The sequence below is a fragment of the Ictidomys tridecemlineatus genome, chromosome 8 (assembly GCF_052094955.1).
Source record: "Ictidomys tridecemlineatus isolate mIctTri1 chromosome 8, mIctTri1.hap1, whole genome shotgun sequence".
Classification (NCBI taxonomy): Eukaryota; Metazoa; Chordata; class Mammalia; order Rodentia; family Sciuridae; genus Ictidomys; species Ictidomys tridecemlineatus.
The window spans coordinates 16052946-16074258 of record NC_135484.1 but is presented as its reverse complement, the minus strand read 5'-3'; the positions used below and the strand labels follow the sequence as shown (position 1 = coordinate 16074258).

At 40.5% G+C, this 21313-nt stretch overlaps 1 long non-coding RNA gene across 2 annotated transcripts in view; it reads left to right on the top strand.

Moving 5' to 3' along the window:
* Nucleotides 1-21313, top strand: part of LOC144366000 (uncharacterized) — a 133139-nt gene that overhangs the window by 62325 nt on the left and 49501 nt on the right. Inside the window, exon 3 of one of the 2 annotated variants that reach the window (XR_013424781.1) lies at nucleotides 2572-3006. The exons of the other annotated variant lie outside the window; for it this stretch is intronic. This is a non-coding gene — a long non-coding RNA (uncharacterized LOC144366000). Of the gene's footprint in view, nucleotides 1-2571; nucleotides 3007-21313 lie in introns of those variants that run through there. 2 annotated transcript variants of the gene reach the window in all.

Sequence of the window (21313 nt, the reverse complement as noted above, 5' to 3'; positions counted from 1 at the left end):
TCCTATATTAGCTACATCTCTTTCCTACTTCTCTTTTGGACTAGAAATAAAATATTCATTATTTTACTATATCTCTCATTTCTTACTCATTCTTTCCCTGATCCAAGCCCCCTTCCTCTTTAGCCTTCCTATTCTATTTGGTGTTTTATTGTCCATCCCTGCTTCAGACTTTCCTGATGAAAGAAGCCAGAGTGATCCTTGGAAACCTAAGGCACTCATGTTCCTTTCTGCTCCAATTGTACCCCTTTTCTGTCAGTGAAACTAAAGTCACTGCAGAAGCTTAGAGTTTCAGATATCTCAAGTCTTAATCCATCTGAGATGGAGGCCTTTTCTTTGTGTTTTCTGGAAAACTGGATGTCTCCCTCCACTCTTTGAATTCTGTGACAGTGCTGGGCCCATATTGTTCTGGTTACTTTTGGCTCTAAATCCCTGCTTCCACTGAACACTCGCTTTTCCCAAAATGTTTCACTGTCTTTGCCTCTCGATTCTTTATTTTCCAAATACCTAAATGGAACACTGGATATCTTTTTGTTTTGTTTTGGGCATTGTTTCCTAGCCACTGTCACCTCCATAAGAGAAAATATGTGGCTATCCTAAAGATGTGGAGGTACACATGCACACAGTGCAAACCACAAACAATATTTATTTGGCATGGAAACTTCCTATGTTCTCACAGACTAGGAAAAAGTTTAAACCAGAATCTGATCATTTCTTACTGTCATCCCTGTACCCATCCTAGTTCAGCCACCAACTTTCACCTGCTGCCACTTACTACAGCAACCTCCTAGTGTTCTCCCACTGAAGTGACCTGTGAGCTTTATTTTAAAAAGCAGAATCATGGGGGAGGCTTTATTGAGATATCTGTATGCCTTCTGATGTTCATAGACCATAATGCTGGCTCTTTTATGTTCAATTTAGTGGCTTCTTGGGTTTACATGTGGTTTTGCTATATTATTCCACAACATTTTTATCATTCCAGGAAACTGTACTCTTTAGTAGCCACATCTCTAAAGGGACTCACATCTTCACCCCTCCCCTGTAGCTCCTGGCAACCAGTAATTTGCTTTCTGTCTCGGTGCTTTTTTCTACTCTAGACATTTCATACAAATGGAATCACACAATAAGTTGCTTTGTGTAACTGACTTCTCTCACTTCGTGTAATGTTTTTAAGGTTCATCTATGATACAGCATGTATGAATACTTCATTCCTTTTTATGGGCAAATAATGATCCAGTGTGTGAATATACCATATTTTGATTTTACATTCATTAGTTCTTGACATGTGGATTATTTCTACTTTTTGGCTAATCTGAACAATACCACTGTGAGTATTCTTGTACAGTGTTGTGTGTGTATATTTTTACTTCTTTTGGCTATACGTTTAGGAATGGAAGTTGAGTTTGATAATATTTTGAGGGATTTCTCAACTGGTTTTGAAAGTAATTGTATTATTTTACATTATCACCAGCAAAACTATGTGGGTTCTGATTTATGTCTTATGTCTTTCTGATTATATCTTATGTCTTTCTGATTTATGTCTTATGTCTTTCTGATTATAGCCATTCAGGTGAATGTGAAGTAATATCTTATTGTGGTTTTTATTTGTATTTTCCAGATATTAATAGTAAGCATCTTTTCATTGGTCATTGATGGTTAGAGTATCTTCTTTGGAGAAATGCCTATTAAAGCTCTTTGATTATTGGGCAATTTATTTTCTTATTGACTTTTAAAAGAGTTCATATATACTCTGCATACAAGTTCCTCATTAGATCTGATTTTCAGATATTTCTCAAATTCTCTGTGTTTTTAATTTACTGTTATTTAGTATTTTTTTTAGTACTGAGAATAAAACCCAGGGGTTCTAAACCACGGAGTCACATCCCCAAACCTTTTTACATTTTATTTAGAGACACAGTCTTGCTGAGTTGCTTAGGGCCTTGCTATGTTACTGCGGCTGGCTTTGAACTCATGATCCTCCTGCCTCAATCTCCAAAGCCATTGGGATTACAGGTGTGCACCACTGCACCCAGCTTATTAACTTTCTGAATGGTAATGTAAGCAGCACAAAAATTTTTAATTTTGATGAAATCCAGTTTATTTTTTCTTTTGCTATTTGTTCTTTTGGTGTGATCTGTAAGAAGACTTCATCTAAATTAAATGTCAGAGTTACTCCTATGTTTTCTTCTAAGTGTTCATTTTTTGCTTTATCTCTTACATTTAGGTCGATGACTTATTTTGTGTTAATTTTTGTGTGTGGTGTAAAGAAAGGGTCTAATTTTGTTTGTTCTTTTGCATATAGATATCCTGTTGTCAAAATTGTTTCAAAATTGTTGAAAAGATTATTTTTTCCTCATTGAATTGTTCTGGCACCTGTGTTGAAAATTAAGTGATCGTTTATTTCTAGGCTTCCAGTTCTATTTTATTCATGCTTATGTCTACCTTTATGCTATATCACACTGTCTCAATTTCTGTAGAATTGTAGCAAGTTTTTCAGTTGGTAAGTGTCAATCCTCCAAGTTTGTTCTTTTTAACAATAATTTTGACTTTTCTGTTTCTTTTACATTCTTACAGGAATCCTGGGATCAGTTTGTCATTTTTCTGCACAAAACGACAGTTGAGTCTTTCCTATGGATTGCACTGAGCCTTATAATTCAATAAACTTAAGGACTATTGTCATTGCAACAATATTAAGTTCCTATCTATGAACATGGAATGTCTATACTTTTATCTAGATCTTGTTTTGTGGTTTTCAGTGTAAAAGTCTTCTACCTCTTTTGTTAAATTTATTCACATTTTACCTTTTTTGTGTGATTATATGTGGAGCTGTTTTCTTAACTTCACTTATAGAATGTTATTGCAACCACATAAAAAGAGAATTGGTTCTTATTTGTTTACATCTTATCCTATATCATTGCTGAACTTGCTTTTTAGTTCCAATAGGTTTTTGGTGATTAATTTTTTTTAGAGTATTTATTATTTCAACATGTAATAAAATTACTAATAATGTAGCTCTTATATCTACCATTTTGTTCTTAATTTCCCTTATATTTTATGTCTTTTCTATTCTTTCTCCTCATCATTTTTGCCTCCTTTTGTGTTAAATAGATATTTTCTACTGTGTCATTTTAGTTCCTTTTTTCTTGCTTTTTCAAAAAAGTTATTTTCTTAGTGGGTTCCCTAGGGATTATAATTAATGACTTATAACAATCTAGATTGGATTCAACCAATTTAAATTTAATAGTATATAATATCTTTGCTCCAATATAATTCTATTCCCTTCCCCTTCTTTGTGACAGAATTGTCATACAAAGTATATCTTTATGTAATAAGGCCATCAACATAGCTCTATAATGATTACTAATGTAGTTGTCATTTAAATCAGACAGGAAATGAGCAGAACTACACAGTGTCCCTTCAAATTCACCTAGTCACCAGTTCCCAGGGCTCCTGGCCTTACTGGAAGCCTTGGGCAGGAAGTACCACACAATGGCAAATAGGGTGGGCAGCCCTTGTCACCCGAGCAAGTCCTGCCACAAGTAGGATCCTACCCTGGAACCTCTGTGTTACATGGAAGGGGATTGACGGTTGCAGTGCCCCATTCATTTTCATGTACTTTAATTCCTCTCACAGTAAAGCGGAATTGAGTACTTGATATAGAGACAGGTATAATGTGTCCTGCAGAGTTGAAAGTGTTTACTGTCTGCCTTTACTGTCTGCAACTTGTGCCTATTTTATACCATTATATGATGCTGGATTCCCAAGAGATAGACTAGATGGGCTTAGGATCCAAGGTCAGAAATCTATAGATGCCCCCACAACAGAAACATATAGATGCACCTTTGCTGTTAGGGGACAGACAGATGAAGATGGTGGGAACATGATTAAGGGAATAATTCTATAAAATGTCCCACTGTGCTGATCCCCATATGCTTTCTTTGCTAAAAAGCAAATTATCTATCTCTACTGGACAGGATATGTCACATTCCTCAGCAAACTACCTATTATCTGCAAGAAATGTAGGCAGGAAATAACGTTGATAAGAGAACCTGTGGGAGGCCATCCTCGAAAAGTGATTTGAGTTACCTCCCTAGCTGGGTGAGAGGCGCTTAGACACAACTGTGTCAGAGCTTTCCCCACCCTTCTCCAGGTCCGAGGCTTGTCCATGCAGAGGTGTGTCTGGCCACTGCCCCAAATAATCAAAAGGTTTGGACTGCATTAGAGATCTATCTTTTTGATTACATGGGCCAAAGTTCATGGCCCCCTGAAGACCTATTGAAAGGTATTCAGAGAGCCATTAAGTTTATTCAAATGGAAAAATTGCCTGAGGCTAAGGAAACCTCTTTTCCTCTAAGCAGGCTAAAAACTAAAACAAATTCTATTCAAACAAAAAAACCTCAGGGCAAGACTGAAAGTAAAAAACTTAACCTTGCCTGAACCAAACCTGAGTAGTCCGGAGGAAAACCATAGAGAGGAGGCCTCCGGGAAGGATAGAAGATCCTTCTCCAGAAGAGGAGGGCCCAGAGGCGAATCATAGAGAGACAGGAAGTTCTCCTCCAAAAGGCTTACAAGCTCAAAGTCAAGATGATGACAGGGAAGGGTCCATGGTGAATGAGGTCTGAGGGAAAGGAGTCAGACAATGAAGTCCAGGATTTACCAGGGAATTTTAACAGATTGTGCTTAACAGGACCTTCCCCAGCCATTCAAATTTGGGCGCCCCCTGTTAAAAGGACAAATTTTAACAGGTATTTTGATCTGGCAATGACTTTCTTTACTCCATTCTAGCAGGGAGTTAGAAAGGTCCAGGCAGCTGGGGAAGATACTAGTGGCTTTCAACTGTTTCCAGTTTTTAAGCAGGTTAATGATCAAGACCAGCATGTTTGCATGCATGTGGTAATTCCACTTAAAACTACTAAAGAGTTAAAAAACACCTGTGAGTTGTATGGTCCATATTCACCGTTCATGCAGAGCTTGCTTGAGACCATCTGCTTTCAGCCGCTTCTGCCTCTGCCGAGAGACTGGATTTCTATGGCTAGAGCTTGCTTGAGTGGGGGGGGATTTTTTATTCTGGCGGTCATATTGGATGGACTTTTGTTCGGAGCAGGAAAGAATCGAAGGCAAGACCTTCAAACACCCGTGAACATGTTTTTAGGAACGAGTGAATTTATTGATTTGAGAAGGCAGCTAAATTATGAATTTGCAGTGTATGATCAGATTGCCACATGTGCTAAGCACACCTGGTGCCAAATTGCCTCCAGGGACCAATCTAGCTTAGTTCTCACTAAAGTTAAGTAGGGTGCCAATGAACTTTATTCTGATTTCGTAGCACGGCTGTATCAGACCACTAACCGCTCTATTGGAGATCCAGTTGCCTTTGAGTTTATTGTTAAATAATTGGCATTTGAAAATGCAAATAAATATTGTCAAGATGTTCTCAGACCCCATAGAAAGAAGGGTACGGTTTCAGAGTTTATTCATTTGTGTTCTGATATCGACCCAGCTCATTTACAAACCTTTACTCTCAAAGTGGCTTTAAAACAAACTCTCCAGCCCCAAGAATTAGCATGCAGACCCCGCGGGAGGTGCTTTCATTGTGGGAGGAAAGGCCACTTCACGCAGAATTGTAATGTCCGCAATTTTAAGCCCAGGGCTCCCTCCACTACTGGTAATAAATATTAGAGAGTTGGAGACCACGTGGCAGGCCAAGATGGCAGTGATCAGCCCGCATTTTGGCCTTCACTTCCACCTAGTAAGGAGTCAAAAAACTTCTGGTTGGCTCACCCGGCCAGAAAAACAGGGGAACCAGAAGAAAGGTCGCGCAGTTTAACGTCATCACAGTCGACCATGGGGAGCCACCATTTCTACCAGATCGGATCTCACAGACAGTTCTTTTACAATCATCCCATGGTAATTGAATTGGCTCCTGAAAAAGGGCCACAACAAATCCCTAATGGGATTTTTGGGCCACTCCCTAGAAAAAGTATAGGGTTAATTTTGGGACGTAACAATTTAAAAGAGGCCATCGAGGTGATACCTGGAGTGGTAAATTCTTGTTTTGAGGGAGAATTAAGTGTTACAAATCAAATTATGCCATTTGGCTTACTCCAAGAAATACTATTGCCCAATTGATTTTATTACCCTGTAATTCGAATGGACACCCACAAGTAAATTCAGTTTCCAAACTGCCAGAGTGTACTGGTCATAATTAGTGTGGCAGGAGTGCCCCCTAATGGAACTTAAAATTAATCCTAAAAAATTCAAAGGCGTAGTGGACACGGGAGCAGATAAATCAGTCCTGTTCAGTCATTTCTGGCCTAAAAATTGGCCCTTACATATAGCTCCAGCTAACTTAGAGGGAATTAGACAAATCTCCCAGCTTGCTCAAAGTGCTTATTATCTCCATTGGGAGGATCCTTATTGGAACAGTGGAGTTTTTAAACCTTATGTTTTAGAGTCCTTACCAGTAAACCTATGGGGAAGAGACATATTAAGCAAAATAGAATTATTATTAATAACTCCAAATTCTATGAGATCACTTGAGGAAATTAATCAAGGTCTTCTTCCTGGAGATAATCAGGAAGAGTATCTGCTTACACACCAGTCTCCTTGACAGAGAATAGTAAATACTCCAAACCAAAATTTTTACTAGGGGCCCTGAGTGTCTCCCCAATCCAAAAGACAGCAGAAAAGATTACCTGGCTCACCAAAGAGCATATATGGATTTCTCAATGGCCCATCTTGGGGGAAAAACTTAAGATAATTCATATGTTAGTTGAGGAACAACTTCAGGCTGGTTATATAGAATCAACGCTTAGTCCTTGGAACACCCCTATTTTTGTTATTAAGAAAAAGTCAGGTAATTGGAGGTTACTACAGGATTTAAGGGCAGTAAACATAAAATTCAGTCTATGGGATTATTGCAGCCCAGACTTCCTTCTCCTTTAAAATTATAGCTTAATGGTAATAGATCTAAAAGATTATTTTTTCTCAATAAGGTTGCATCCTGAGGATTGTGAAAAATTTGCTTTCAGTGTCCTAGCAATTAATTTTAAAGAACCTGTTAAAAGGTATTGCTTGAAGGTTTTGCCTCAAGGGATGTGTAATGTCCAACTTCATGTCAAAAATGTGTGGGTCGTGGGTTTGGGTCATAAAATTGTAATTAAAGCTTTTAAAAACTGTAAAAAAAAATGTGTGGGTCGAGCGATAACTCCTATAAGAAATAACTTTCCTGATGCATATATATTATTCATTTTATGGATGATATATTATTGGCTCATGCTAATCCAGAAGTAACTTTACTCAGTTAGAGGCTTCACTTACAGCAATGAGTTTGTACATTGCTCCTCAAAAGATACAAAAGATGCCTCCCTTTCAATATTTGGGTCAGATAATTCAAGGATGTACAATCCATCTCAAAATCTACATATAAAAGTTAAGGAGTTATGTAACTTTAATGATTTTCAAAAACTATTAGGAGATATCAATTGGCTGAGACCTCCTTAAAACTAATTACTTCTGATTTAAGTCCTTTATTCCAGATATTACAAGGGTATCCTTCTCCAGCTTCTCCTCATCAACTGACAATAAAGGCCAGAACAGCTTTCAAAAAGGTGGAAATTGCAATTAAAAATGCACAACTTACCAGAATTAATCCTCCAAAGCTAGTATATTTATTAATATTTCCAACTGCTCATGCCCCTACAAGAGCTATATGACAAAGATTGGGAGTTATTGAGTGAATTCATTTAGCTCACTCTCCCCAAAAGACATTAATTCCTTTTCATGACTCTATTGCTCAATTAGTAATTAAAGGTAGAATGAGAGTTTTACAATTAATTGGATCTAAACTTGGTATTATAATTATTCCATTTTCTGTTCAAAAGGTGGAGCTTAATGCAGTTTTACAAGCTTTTGTGATGTTCAAAGATTCTGTATTTAATTTATTTTCTGATAGTCAATATATAGTTAATGCTATAATATCCCTTGAAGATGCTGGTAGGATTTCCCCTTCCTCTACTGTTTTCTCTTTGTTTTCCACTATACAAAGTCTAATCTGGGACAGAAAAGATCCATTATTTATAGGACATATTAGGGCACATACAGGATTGCCCGGAGCCCTTAGTTTGGGCAATGATTTAGCAGATAAAACTACACATGACGTACATATTTTCTCTACACTAGAAGAAGCTACAAATTTTCATAAAAGGTTTCATGTTAATGCTAATACTTTACAAAAACATTTTAAAATAACTAAGGAACAAGCCAGGCATATAATAAAACAATGTCAAAATTATGTGACCTTTCTACCACAAGTTAATCTTGGAGTCAATCCTAGAGGACTGATACCTAACTATATTTGGCAGATGGATGTCACACACTTGCCAGAATTTGGAAAATTAAAATATTTACATGTTACAGTTGATACTTCTTCCGGATTTTTGATGGGCTCCCTTCATGCCGGAGAAAAAAACTAAAGATGTTATAGCTCATTGCTTACAAAATTTTGCCACTGTGGGTGTTCCTAAACAGTTAAAAACTGATAATGGTCCTGGTTATACTTCTAACTCTTTTAAACAATTTTGCTCATCATTTGGTATTCCTCATATAACAGGAATCCCATACAATCCACAGGGACAAGGCATAGTTGAAAGAGCTCATCAAACTATTAAAATGTACTTATTAAAGCAAAAAGAGGGAATTGTAAAGGGGTATATATCCCCCAAAGATAAACTTAAAATAACCCTTTTTACTCTAAACTTTCTAAATTTGGATTCATCAGGACTTAGTGCTGCGGAAAGACATATGTATCCGAAAAATGTACATAAGCCTAAGGTACTTTGGAAGGATATTCTAACAGGACAATGGAAAGGTCCTGATCCAGTTATTGTCTGGAGTCGGAGAACAGCAGCCGATTTGGATTCCAGAGAGATTAACTAAAGCAATTTCTACAGAAAAAGAAGATGATTTGACTCAAATCCATAACAGCTGATATCCAGAGCTCCAGCTTGGCTATTCTTACATCTGCGACAGTGATTAACAGGGTGCTTTTTTTTTTTCAATATCTATTTTATTATTGCATTTTTCCCACATCATAAAGTTCTATTTTTTGAGCTCATACAAACCTAGGTTAATGTTTTTCTGATCAGTTTTATTTTATTTTATTTTTTTTGACTGTGTTTTATTTTTTGACTATTGAGTTTTTAAACATTGAAATGGAGATTTCACCTAGGTATAGCTTCAAGGCCTTTACTTACTATTGTCTTATGTGTTGTATGTTATGTGTGCACTGTTTTGTGTTGCATGTCACTATGTGTGTATGTCCATATTTTTATATGAGGAGCGCTCATGAAAAAATGGATCCGAATTTTTTTTTTATTCACGTGATTTAAGTGGTTTAATTTAAATTAGGTAAACAGCTGTTAATTGATTGTTTTCAAAGGTGGTTAACAGATCTGTTTGCTTACTAATTTATATTAGGTAAAAAGCTGTTAAGGATTGTTTTTAAAGGTGGTTAACAGATCTGTTTGTTTACTTTCACCTTTCCTTTTCATTATATTTAATAATTCTGTTCAGGATAATGTCTCTTTAGCATCATTGCCAGAATTCCCATCTCCATCCCAGTGCCGGTGAAGACTAAGAAAACCAAACTACAGCTTCTATGATAGCTATCACAGTAAACTGTATAAACTGATGCATCAATGAATATAACTCAACAAGTAATGCTCAATCAAGGACTTGATTTACTTTGGGAGGAAATGGACATATTGATAGACTCCTCCGATTTGAACTGCTTGCAGAACTTGCCTGGACTATATATCAGTTGCATGCATTGTGAACTATTGTCTGGTGCAGCGAATTGTGGTACTGCTGGCATATCCTTGCTGATGGTGTCACCAGTGATGCAATTTCCTTGCCAGCACACCCCATGTTAATTGTGGTAATGCTGGCATCTTTGCTGATGGTGTCACCAGTGACGCAAATTTTCCAAAGGAGCCGTCAATTGGCTTGGTGTTGTGGCATTTCTGTATCCTCCTCCCTTCTACTAGTGATGGTCTAAAATTTGGGGGCCAACAGTGGTGAGGCAAAGAACCTCACTCCCCCACTGGCACCAAGGCTAAATTTGGGGGCCAACAGAGGTGAGGCAAGAACCTCACCCCCCCACTAGTGCATAGGCCTATCCACAAGCATGGCTGAATGCTGGACCGGTAGTCAGTGACGGGTTGATCTGGTTGCAGTGGATTCAACCTAAGACAGGAAACTGACACCTAAAGGTCAGTTCTCCCATGACGGGTAAGAACCATATGTTGAATTGGATAACCTACCAGGCACCGTCCTTAAGCCACATTGCTTGTTGTTTAATTAATCAGAAGGGGGGAGATGCTGAGGGCCATTTCCAAGTAGGAATGACGCATTGAAATCCTTGCCAGCGTACCCCATGTTAAATGGACTTGCCTTGGAAATTTGCTGTGACCTCACATGTGTGTTTGAGAAAGGTGACCCTGCTTAATGACCAGGGTGGATCCAGGATTAGGGTGTATCCTGCAGGTTTGAGGAAGTATCCCGGTCCTTGGGTTTAGGGCGTTCCCGGTTTAAGACAATAGGAGTTTTAGGGAAGTTGGAGGTTGAAGATTATTGCTGCTGGGAGTAGGGCGTGCCTGCTGCCAGAGTTCCCGCTGAGTTCTCATGGAGAGAAAGTATTTAGGACGTGAATTGTGCGGGAGATTTGGGATTTCCCCAGAACGTGTTTGTAGTGTGAGTTCGGGAATAAAGGATTGCTGTTTGAATCTACAAGGTGTGTGGTGGCTCGTGATTCTGTGCCAAGCCGAGACATTGGCACTGTTCAACAAAATAATTGGCTCTTTCAAGCTTCAAGTTTATGACAAATAGCTTTTGCTGATTTTCCTGGTCAGATAGAAAGTCATTACCCTCCTGATAAAATTATTCAATTTGCATAAATAACACCGCTTATTTTTGCAAAGATTGTACGTGTCCAGCCCATAGATGGAGCCCTAATGGTGTTCACTGATGGTTCAAGCTTAGGTAAAGCAGGTTCACACAGAAGTAATACAAATCTCATATGCTTCTGCCCAAAGAACAGAGCCACAAGCTCTCATTTGTGCCTTAAATTACTTTACAAATGAGCCTATTAATATTTATTCTGACAGCTTATATGCAGTTGGAGTTACCAAAAATATTGAAACTTCAGTTATTGGATATACCTCATCACAAGAGTTATTTAAATTATTTCATAATCTACAAAAAGCAGTGCAAATGTGAAAATACCCATGTTTCATAGGACACATACGAGCTCACACTAATCTTCCAGGTAATGACAAAATTGATAAATTGGTAGCTGTTTGTCAACAGATGTCTCCATACGATTGTGCTCAAGCTTCACATTCTTTACATCATCAAAATGCTTCTAACTTACGTAAAAAATTTAATATTACCAGAGAACAAGCTTGTCAAATTATAAGTCACTGCCCTAAGTGTGTTATTCACACTCCATCTCTGCCATCAGGGGTAAATCCCCATGGATTAAAACCAAATCAAATATGGCAAATAGATGTAACTCATATTCCTCAATTTGATAAACAACGTTATGTACATGTAATAGTTGATACACATTCCAGATTTATTTTTGCCACAGCATGTGCAAAGGAAAATACTCAATCTGTAATTTCTCATTGCCTAGCAGCATTTGCTGTGTTAGGATGCCCTTTACAGATTAAAAGAGATAATGCACCAGCTTATGTAAGCTCTTCTTTTCAAGACTTTTGCCAAGAGTTTCAAATTGACCATAAAAAGGAATTCCTTATAACCCCCAAGGTCAAGCCATTGTGGAATGAGCTCATTTATCTATTAAGCCGCAATTACAAAAATTAAAATGGGGAGAATAGGTTTATAACTCCCCAAAATAGCCTCAATCATGCCTCGTTTGTTTTAAATTGTGACGCAGAAGGTCACACTGCAGCTGAGAGACATGTCTTCCACAGCACAGGCCCTTTAGGCAGAGTTTTGTAGAAAGACTTACAGACTGGTCAATGGAAAGGCCCAGATCCAGTGATTATGTGGGGCAGAGGTCATGCTTGAATTTTTCCAGAAGGTGCCTTCCGTCCTATCTGGGTGCATGAACAAGTAATCAGACATGGAAGAGATAGAGCCGAGATTCAAGCAACTGAAAATTGACCCAGAGAAACCTCCACTCAAAAGGAAGAGATATCAAGAAGAATGAAGACAACTTAACATGACCCAGCTGAAAATCTGATCTCATGGGAAGACGTGAAAAAGCTGACAACACAAGCTTCGTGAAAAATTCAACTCCTAGGAAGGAATAAGACCCCATTGATGATGGTAGCTACAGTGATTGCCCTGCTGGGCTGTCAGGTAAAAGGGAGTCGAGCAGACAGTTACTGGACATATTTCCCAGATCCACCCCTGGTGCACCCAGCTGTGTGGACTGGAGAATCTATTCAAGTATTTGCTAATGATTTCATGAAGGGAAGATTTACAGATAACTCTATTACTCCCAGTCATGTGTCTAGATTTAATTATTCTGGCTACAGTGCTCAATACCTTTGTGTTGGTCCCACGATAAACATGCTGGCTGTCTCAGAGTATCATCTGAGGAAATGACAGTGATTGGGAGACCTAGACTGATTAATCAAATTATTTATGGAGACTTAAAACCTTATCCTAGATAAGTGATCAAAATGGGACTTTCCCATAACAAACCAGTGTGGGAGGCCAACCTTATGGGTGACTGAGTTATACTCCCTGGCTGGGTGCTGAGGCGTTCAGTCACAGAAATGGGTATGTCTTGCTACAGCCCCATGGGTGAAGCTATGCTCACCTGTTCCTTTGTAATGTAACCCCTTGCACTGTTTAGGATAGAATCTTCCATGGAAGTGCCTTATGTGTGTCCCCTTCTCTTACTGTGCCCTTGGGTGTGACCTACCCAGGTGTCAGTCAACCTGCTGACAGTGGATATGATGAAGATACCCAGCCCCCTGAAACCTGACCCCTTGCCTCATTTGAATAGCTTCCCTCAATAAAAGGGGTCAGCATGTGTTCTTGCCCTCTCTCTTTCTGCAGACCCTTAAGGTCAAAGGAGCCGTCACAGCGACCCCAAAGAAAAAGGTATTTGTGTCTCTTGTGTGGTCATTTTGTGCAGCCCAGTTAGCCCAGTTTGACTGGAGTGACCCCTGAGCATTTTAGTCTTGAGAACAGAAACCTGGCAGACCAGTCTTTTTGCAAACCTCCATGAATACCTCATTGTCCTAATAGTTCTATAATTAAGATTGGCACCTTTCCTAGATGGATAGATTGTGTAAATACTTTTCCAGTACAACATAAGGTGACTAAAGATAGTGGGTATATTTTAGTCTGGTTCCCAAAAATCGATAAAAGACAATTATGAAAAAGTTCTGCTATGACACCTGCAGGATTTGTTAGCAATATTTTGACCTACATCGAAGGTGGTATTCAAAAAGATGTTTGGTGCTTAATTGCTGCCTCAGAATTCTTACATTTTACAGACAAGTCTTTACCAAACTTTGTTGGAAAGAGCTATAAGGAAGGATCTTGTATTCAAAAAGATGTTTGGTGCTTAATTGCTGCCTCAGAATTCTTACATTTTACAGACAAGTCTTTACCAAACTTTGTTGGAAAGAGCTATAAGGAAGGATCTTGCTATATGTCTTGCTATGCCTGTGTCCAATCTCCTTATGTTTTAATCATTGGAAATGTAAAAGTTAAATGGATAGATGACAGATATGTTGTAACATGTAACAAATGTAACTTAACCAATTGTATTACTAGATATAATAGAGGAAAAGGAGTGCTGGTACTTCATCAGCCCTCTTTTGTTTTATTGCCTGTTAATATTTCAGAGCTATGGTACGCTGATGCTGGTTTTCAAGTTTTACAGCAAATCCATACCCAGCTAGGGAGACATAGGCATGCCATTGGAATTATAATTTCTTTCATTGCATCCACATAGTCAACATGCAAAACTTCTTAATAATTTAGCCCAAAATACTTCCAAGGCTCTGCACAATCAAGTAAATATTGATAAAAAGATTGAGACTAAGTTAAATGCTTTAGAGATGACTGTTATAAATATAGGTAAAGAACTTTCGGCTTTAAGGTTTAAAGAAAGGCTTAAATGCCATGCAAGTTATAAATATGTGTGTGTTACAGCTGCCAAGTACAATGCTTCTCTCTGGGATTGGGAGAAGGTTAAGAACCATTTTTTGGGTATTTGGCAAAATAATAATGATAGCTTGGATCTTTTGGAACTTCATCATCACATCCAAGATATTCAAAATAATAGAGCTGATTTTTCAGATACTTTTTCTTTAGCTAATCAAATATTAATGGAATTAAATGGATTTAACTCTGGAAACATTCTTAAACACTCAACCTGGTACATTATTAGATTGTTCTCTTTGCTATTAATTCTTTTTTATGTTGTAATTATAAGATGGTGAGTCTTCAAAGCGAGAGTGCAGAGACTCGAGGGAGTAAAGCATCGCCTGCTTTTTAAAAGAAAAAAGGGGGAATATGTGGGAGGCCATCCTTGCATGTGATTTGAGTTACCTCCCTGGCTGAGTGAGAGGTGCTTAGACACACCTGTGTCAGAGCTTTCTCCACCTTTCTCCATGTCTGAGGGCTTGTCCGTGTAGAGGAGTGTCTGGCCACTGCCCCGAAGACCCAATCGTCACCCCTGTCCTTGGGATGCTGCCCTCCTTAACCTTCATTGGATGGGATTTCCCCTGGGATTTTTTGTTCCCAATAAAAGTCCACTCCCTGGAGTGTTCTCACTCTCTCGCTAGCCTCTTCAGTAAAACTCCTTACCGCATTAGGTGGCTGGAGGCTAGAGCTAGGAGAAGCTGTCCTGAAGCTGGTTTTAAAAGTAATTAGAGTCTTGTCTCTTTAATTTAAAACTCCCTAGCATTTTCTCATGGTTCAAAGCTTCTTTCCTAAAGCCAGCATGGGTCGCAGGCTAGAGGAACCCAAGTTACTTTGAAGGGAGAACTATTTGTCACCCTTCACAGAACAGTTTTTGGAAGACAAAGATAATTCCTCCTAACCACAAAACCTGTAAAAATGATTAAGAATCCAGTTAGAACCAGTCAGCATGGGCCAAGGTGACAGAGTTGTCATGGCAATGCTAACTTGAAGTCTGATGTCACCCTGATGTCAGTCAAAAGCCAAGAGGTGGGCTGGACAGGACTCTATGGGAACTTTCCTGGGATCCCCAATAAAACTGGAGCACAGGAGAGGCAGGTTGTCTCTTTCTACTCTGAAAGAACCCACTCTCTCCCTTGAGAGTGTTGTGTTTTCCTTTTCCTGTTTCTTCAATAAACTAATTTCTGTTACTGTTAGGGTCTGTAAACAAGTCAAGATGGCGCCTGGCATTTTGCCAGAGGGAGTGGTTTGTGAAGTAAAGCCAGCAAGCCATTAAGTGTGAAGATTCCTTATTGGTTGACTGCTGTATCTAGTTTATGTTAATTAAGATAAGCTATGTGGAATGTATATATACCCCTTCTGTCTATACAATAAATGGCTCCCACTCCTGCTGTATCAATCTACACAAGTTGCTCGTCACCCCCCCCCCCTTATTTTGCTGCAGCCGGACTGCGGCATGTTACTCTGAGCAAAATGTCTGAAATCTTTAGGGCTTAATCAAAATAATTGGGGTTTGAAGAGGAGGTCTTTGCACTACCTCGGTTTCTTAGATGACCCCAGCTCTATACCATTACCAAGGTCATACTTGGAAAAATGGGGCCCCCTCCTCTTGCCTTAGGATCTGTGGGTGGGGTGGAGATGTTTGCTGGTTGAGTCCTCAGGCATGGGTATATGGTGCCAGGTGGTCCTGGTGGAGGTTAGGGTCCCCTAGGAGGATGGGAAGGTAGGGAGGCCCTGGATGGGGGCGTGGCTAGATGAGAAAAGCAGTGAAGGGAGGTGAGCTGGGTGGTGGCTCACTGAATCACAGAACAGTGATTGTGGCTGGTGGGCTCTGTGGGCGCATGTGCTGAGATCCCAGACGAAGTATGGTGGGAAGTTCAAGGGCCAACTGCCTTGGGATGCTGAAGGGTTTGCAGAAGATGAAAGTCTGTAGGGCAGAGCCAGGCCTGGGGATATCTATTGTCCTAACCCTGTGGGGTCACGCCCCTGTGCACCTGGTCCTGGTGGCTGTGGCTCTGGCACTGCTTTGGGGAGAGAGCGGAGGGGCTGGGAGACATCACCAGAAGTTGCCAACTTGCATTCTCCTTTCCCACCTCCTGCCCTTTTTTCTTTCTGGCTCCTCTCAGAATTGGACAAGGATTTGGACCAGGCGGGACTGAGCCTGCGGGGGCGGTGGAAGGGCCTGAGGAGGAAGCCAGGCTCAGTCCTGCCATCAGGTGTCCATACTTGACACCTGCCTGTGACTGTCCGCCACCCCTTAAGTTGTATCTTAAGTTGAACTCACCAGTCCGCGCAGCCCAGGAACTGTCCGGCAGTAGAAGCAGAACCAGGATGCCATAAAAGAGGCAGGTGAGGGTATCCAGATCCATGGATTATACTGGAGCGAGAAAGGGTGCAGGTGTGTGCCGGCCGCTTTTTCAAAGATCCTCCTGAGCGGGGCAGAGCGCAGAGACTTTCTGTACACTGAGCCAGGACTGATTGCGAGGCAGGAGGCACGGCGAGGCAGGAAGCTGGATGCCAGACGGATGGCGGGTAGCACGGACTTTCTGTGGGAGCAGCGGGAAGAAGGGTGCCGGATGGTCGCGGGTTGCGGGCAGCAGAGACCTTCTCTGGGTTGGGCAGGGCGCGCGGCGCTGGGCGTGGAGATCTTGAGCTCGCTGGACCCAGGCGCAGGAGCAGGGGAGCCGCGGACGTGACTAAAGCGGGGCGTGGTGCGGAGAGCCGGAGCCAGGTGGCGGAGAGCAGGGGCCGGGAATTTGTGCGTGCTGGTGCGCGCAGAGAGAGGAGGGCTGGGAATTTCTAGGTGCGGGGGAGGGTGCGGGCGGATCTGGGCACGGAGGTGGGGGTGAGTCCCGGCGACTTCCTAGGCCTCGGCTGCTGTACTTTACTGGCAAATTTTGGACTTTTCACTTAACGGACTGAGGCTGCTTTCCCTAGATTTCTGCACCATCGTTTCTAGCCCTTTTCTTTTCCATAAAAATGATTTTATCAAAGTAGAATCACACCATTCGTGCCTTCATACAATGTAATTCATCAACACCCTAAGTACATGTATGAAGACACGAATGGTGTGACTCCACTTTATGTAAAACTAGGGTTATGAAAAACTGTGCTCTATATGTATATGTGTAGTATGAATTGTAATGCATTCTATTGTCATATATAACAAAATAAAAATAAATAAACTAAAAAAATTTAAAAAGGATTTTTATCAAAAACATGTTTTGCAAGTCTTCCCCCCCCCCCATGGAGTTGTGCTGCTTTTTTTTTTCTTTTTCTTAAATGTGTGTTTAAAAAAGCACAGCAGGGGCTGAGGTTGTGGCTCCATGGTAGAGTGCTTGCCTAGCACGCATGAGGCACTGGGTTCAATCCTCAGCACCACAAAAGGTTAAACTAAAGATTAAAAAAATACAAACAGGGAAATTAAAAAAAAAAAAAAAGCACAGCAGTTTTGTGTCTAGTGATAATGTCCTGTCAGGCACCTAGCATTCTCAGCATCACATAAAAATAGAATAAAGATATTGTGTCCACCTAAAACTAAAAAATAAATATTTAAAAAAAGAAAACTAGTACTTGTGGCTTTTCAAATACATTTATTTTTCTACGGCAGACAGGAAAACTTGGAATGCGTTATGGGAACACTGTTCTTGCTAGGAAAAGGAGAGCTGTGTCTATGCATTAATGCTTATTTTCAAAGAAATATGGAGCCTGTATGCGTTCAGCTGTTCTCAGTGATATCTTAAAATAATACATCTTGAAGATCCTCTCAGACTAGCTCGTTTTACGGGTACTTTTCTTTTTCCCTCTGCATGGCAGATCATCTAAATCTATGGACTGACCATCAGATTTATATGCAGCCAGCTCTTTGATGAAGAGAACATGGCCTCCTGTTAGTTACTTTAACAAAAAGAGAACATTGCAATAACCATATGTGTATAAACCTCTAAACAGTTTCCTAGAATAAACTGCTGTGAAAATTGATACAATTTAAAAGTGCATCATTTCATGGAGGGCAACTTTTTGTAAAAACCTGTAATTGTTAAGACCCAGCTTTGACGAGGGAAGTGAAATTGTTACTATGGTAGAAGTGCAACCTGGTACAATTTTTCTCAAGAATAATGTGACAGTATTCATAGTAAGCGTAAAAGTAACAAAATTTCCAGTGGAGAATACATGCCCATGTGTTGACATTGTGTTAAGATTCCCTGGGAGAATAACAAATTCCCAACTTTTCACTCCTGGCTAAACCACTATACGAAATGGCCAAGGGAGATAAACAGAAGCCCTTCCCCTCATCACCTAAATCTCATTTTCTGTCCATATAATGAGCCCTCCTCCAAGCACCAACCCTACATCTCCCAGATATCTAACAAACTTTCATTCTTTATGTCCACGAAAAAACAAGCTTAGCCCTCAGAGTGTTGGTCAACATAAGGGCCAAACCTTCGCTCCTGTTGCCTATCTCTGTAAACAACTGGATCCAACTGTCAGGGGATGGGCACCATGCCTACATGCTCTAGCTGCAGCACACGTGTTCTGCAGGAGGCTAAGAAACTGATCTCTGCCTCTGCACATCACCAACCAACAGGCTGAACTAATAACCATCAATAGGGCATTCCACCTTGCAGCTGACCATTCCCTAAATTTATACACAGACTCTAAACATGTTATCACATAATCTTCTCCCACTCTGCCATATGGAAAGAGAGAGGACTCCTTACAGGGGCTTCACAGTCACCAATGCTAAGGTCATCACTGATCTCCTTAGAGCCTCACGCCTTCCCACTAAAATCGGAATCACATACTATAGCTCACACCAACATGACTCTTCATCTGTCACTAGAGTCAATTCAAGGGATGATCAGGAAGCCCAATATTGTACCCTGGCATTAGTTATCCCACAATCCAAGTCCTCAATGTCAAACCAATCCCTGCTCTCATCTCCATTCTTTCTTTCATACTAACTCCAAAAGCCTAAAAACCTTTACGAGCTCATTTCTCACACTCAACCCCAAGGATGTCCAGTTTCTACAACAGCTACCTTCTAACTACTCCATCTGTAAAAGAACAAATTCTCAAACCCTTGTAAAGCCTGGAACCTTCCCAACACACTAAGCATGGAGCCATATTCCAGCAGCTAATTGACAGCTAGACTTCACCAACATGCCACCCATCCGCAAACTTAAATACTAGTTCCAGTAGATACTTTCTCAGGATGGGTCGAAGCCTTCCCAACTGCCAATAAATGGGCTACCACAGTTGCCTTTATCCTAGTTTCTGAATACCCATCTCTTTTCAGTTCGACAACGGACTTGAATTCATTTCTTAGGCACCTACACATTCCTTATCATTCACAATCATCCAGAAAGGTGAAGTATACCAACCAGACAATAAAAGAAATTTTGACCAAATTTACACTAGAGACTCACCTAAATTGGACCAAACTCCTTCCCCTCGTTTTACCAAAATGGGAAGATCTCCTACAAATTACCCTATGTACCCCGACAGCTGCAAGGCTTCAAGAATCTCCAACAAAGCTAACTCCCTGGATTCACATTTCCAGGTTAAAAACCTAAATCAGCTCCTGATCCTGATCCTGCTGATACCTCTTCTTCTTCTTCATCAACATATGCTTGCAGTCCCTCTCCCACCAACCCACTGAAACTCTGCTTCACCAGGTCCCCCCAAAGCGATGAATAACTTCTATATCTGGGTCAATCTTCTGCGCCTTCTCTTAGCCTACATCTCCCTCTTCTGTAATTCCTTTGGATCCTACATATGGAGGTTCACATTGATTGATCAATGGAAGGATGGATCCATGCCTAAAACTGAACTAATTTTTACTTTTGATATGCCACTCAACACAATTGCTCCTATTTCCATTTCTCTTGACTCGAGATTCTTCAAAAAGGTCACCAATGCCCTGGGGCCCTGTCTCTGCTTTCTATATGATCAAACCCAGCACTATTGCAAACGATGTCCGGACACCTACAAAGGTTGCCCTTACTGGTCATGTAAGATCCATTACTCCAATAGACACCAAGACACCAGCATGCTCCTGTGGAAGAGGAAGGGATGGAATGATTACACACATTCCCTCAAAATCTATGATCCAGCTCATCCACAATGGGCCTCTGGAGTCACAGCTGCAGGCCAAAACTTCTGAGTATATATGGGTAGGGAGAAGCGTAACAACACAGACCCCATCCAGGTCCACGATCCTAACGTCAGACACTTCCGGGCACTCCGAAAAGGTCCTAACTAGACAGATAGAAGAACTCCAAAACCCCTCCTCTTCAAACTCCTCCAAACCTGGTTCCCAGATCCAAACTTGGATTGAAATCATCCAAGACACATTAACATACCTAAACACAACAGTCCCCTCGTTAGATCCCAAGAACTATCTTCTTTGTGCCTCCCTGGAAAGGCACTTCCTGGCCACAGTCCCTCTCAACTTCTCCTCATATGATCTGTCCTCCACTGGTGTTAAAATGCAACCTGCTTCAAATGTTCCTTGGTGGGAACCTCCTCTTAGTAACACCCAATTCCTCTTGCCCCGATGGTTCTGCATTAGCCCTTTGTCACACACCCAACATGACAGGTGCTCACATTTCATGACTGCTTCCACAAATAAATATACAAACCCTGGAGACTTTCTTTGGTGTAATGGAACCTTAATGACCCACATCTCTGACAATATAATCACTCCCTATTTCATTGTCCTAATAACCCCCCAACTTACTTTATACAGCTCTGCAGAGTTTGAGCTTTTACTCCCTCACCCTAATTCCCCATGCAGCAAGCGTGTAGTCTTTCTGCCCATTTTGATAGAAATATCCCTAGCCGCATCTACAGCAGCAGCTGGAGTCTCAAAAGGAGTTATAGGGCACTTTATCTGGAGTAAAGATGACCTTCACCAAATGTTTCAAATGCTCTTGATGCTACATCAGAGTCACTCTCCTCCCTCCAGAGACAGGTCACCTCCCTGGCTCAGGTGGTTTTCCGAAACCCATGAGCTCTAGACTTATTGACAGCAGAATAAGAATGTTGCTATTATGTGAATGAATCAGGCCTAGTAGAATAAAATGTTAATAAATTCACCGATTTTGCAAAAACTACTCCC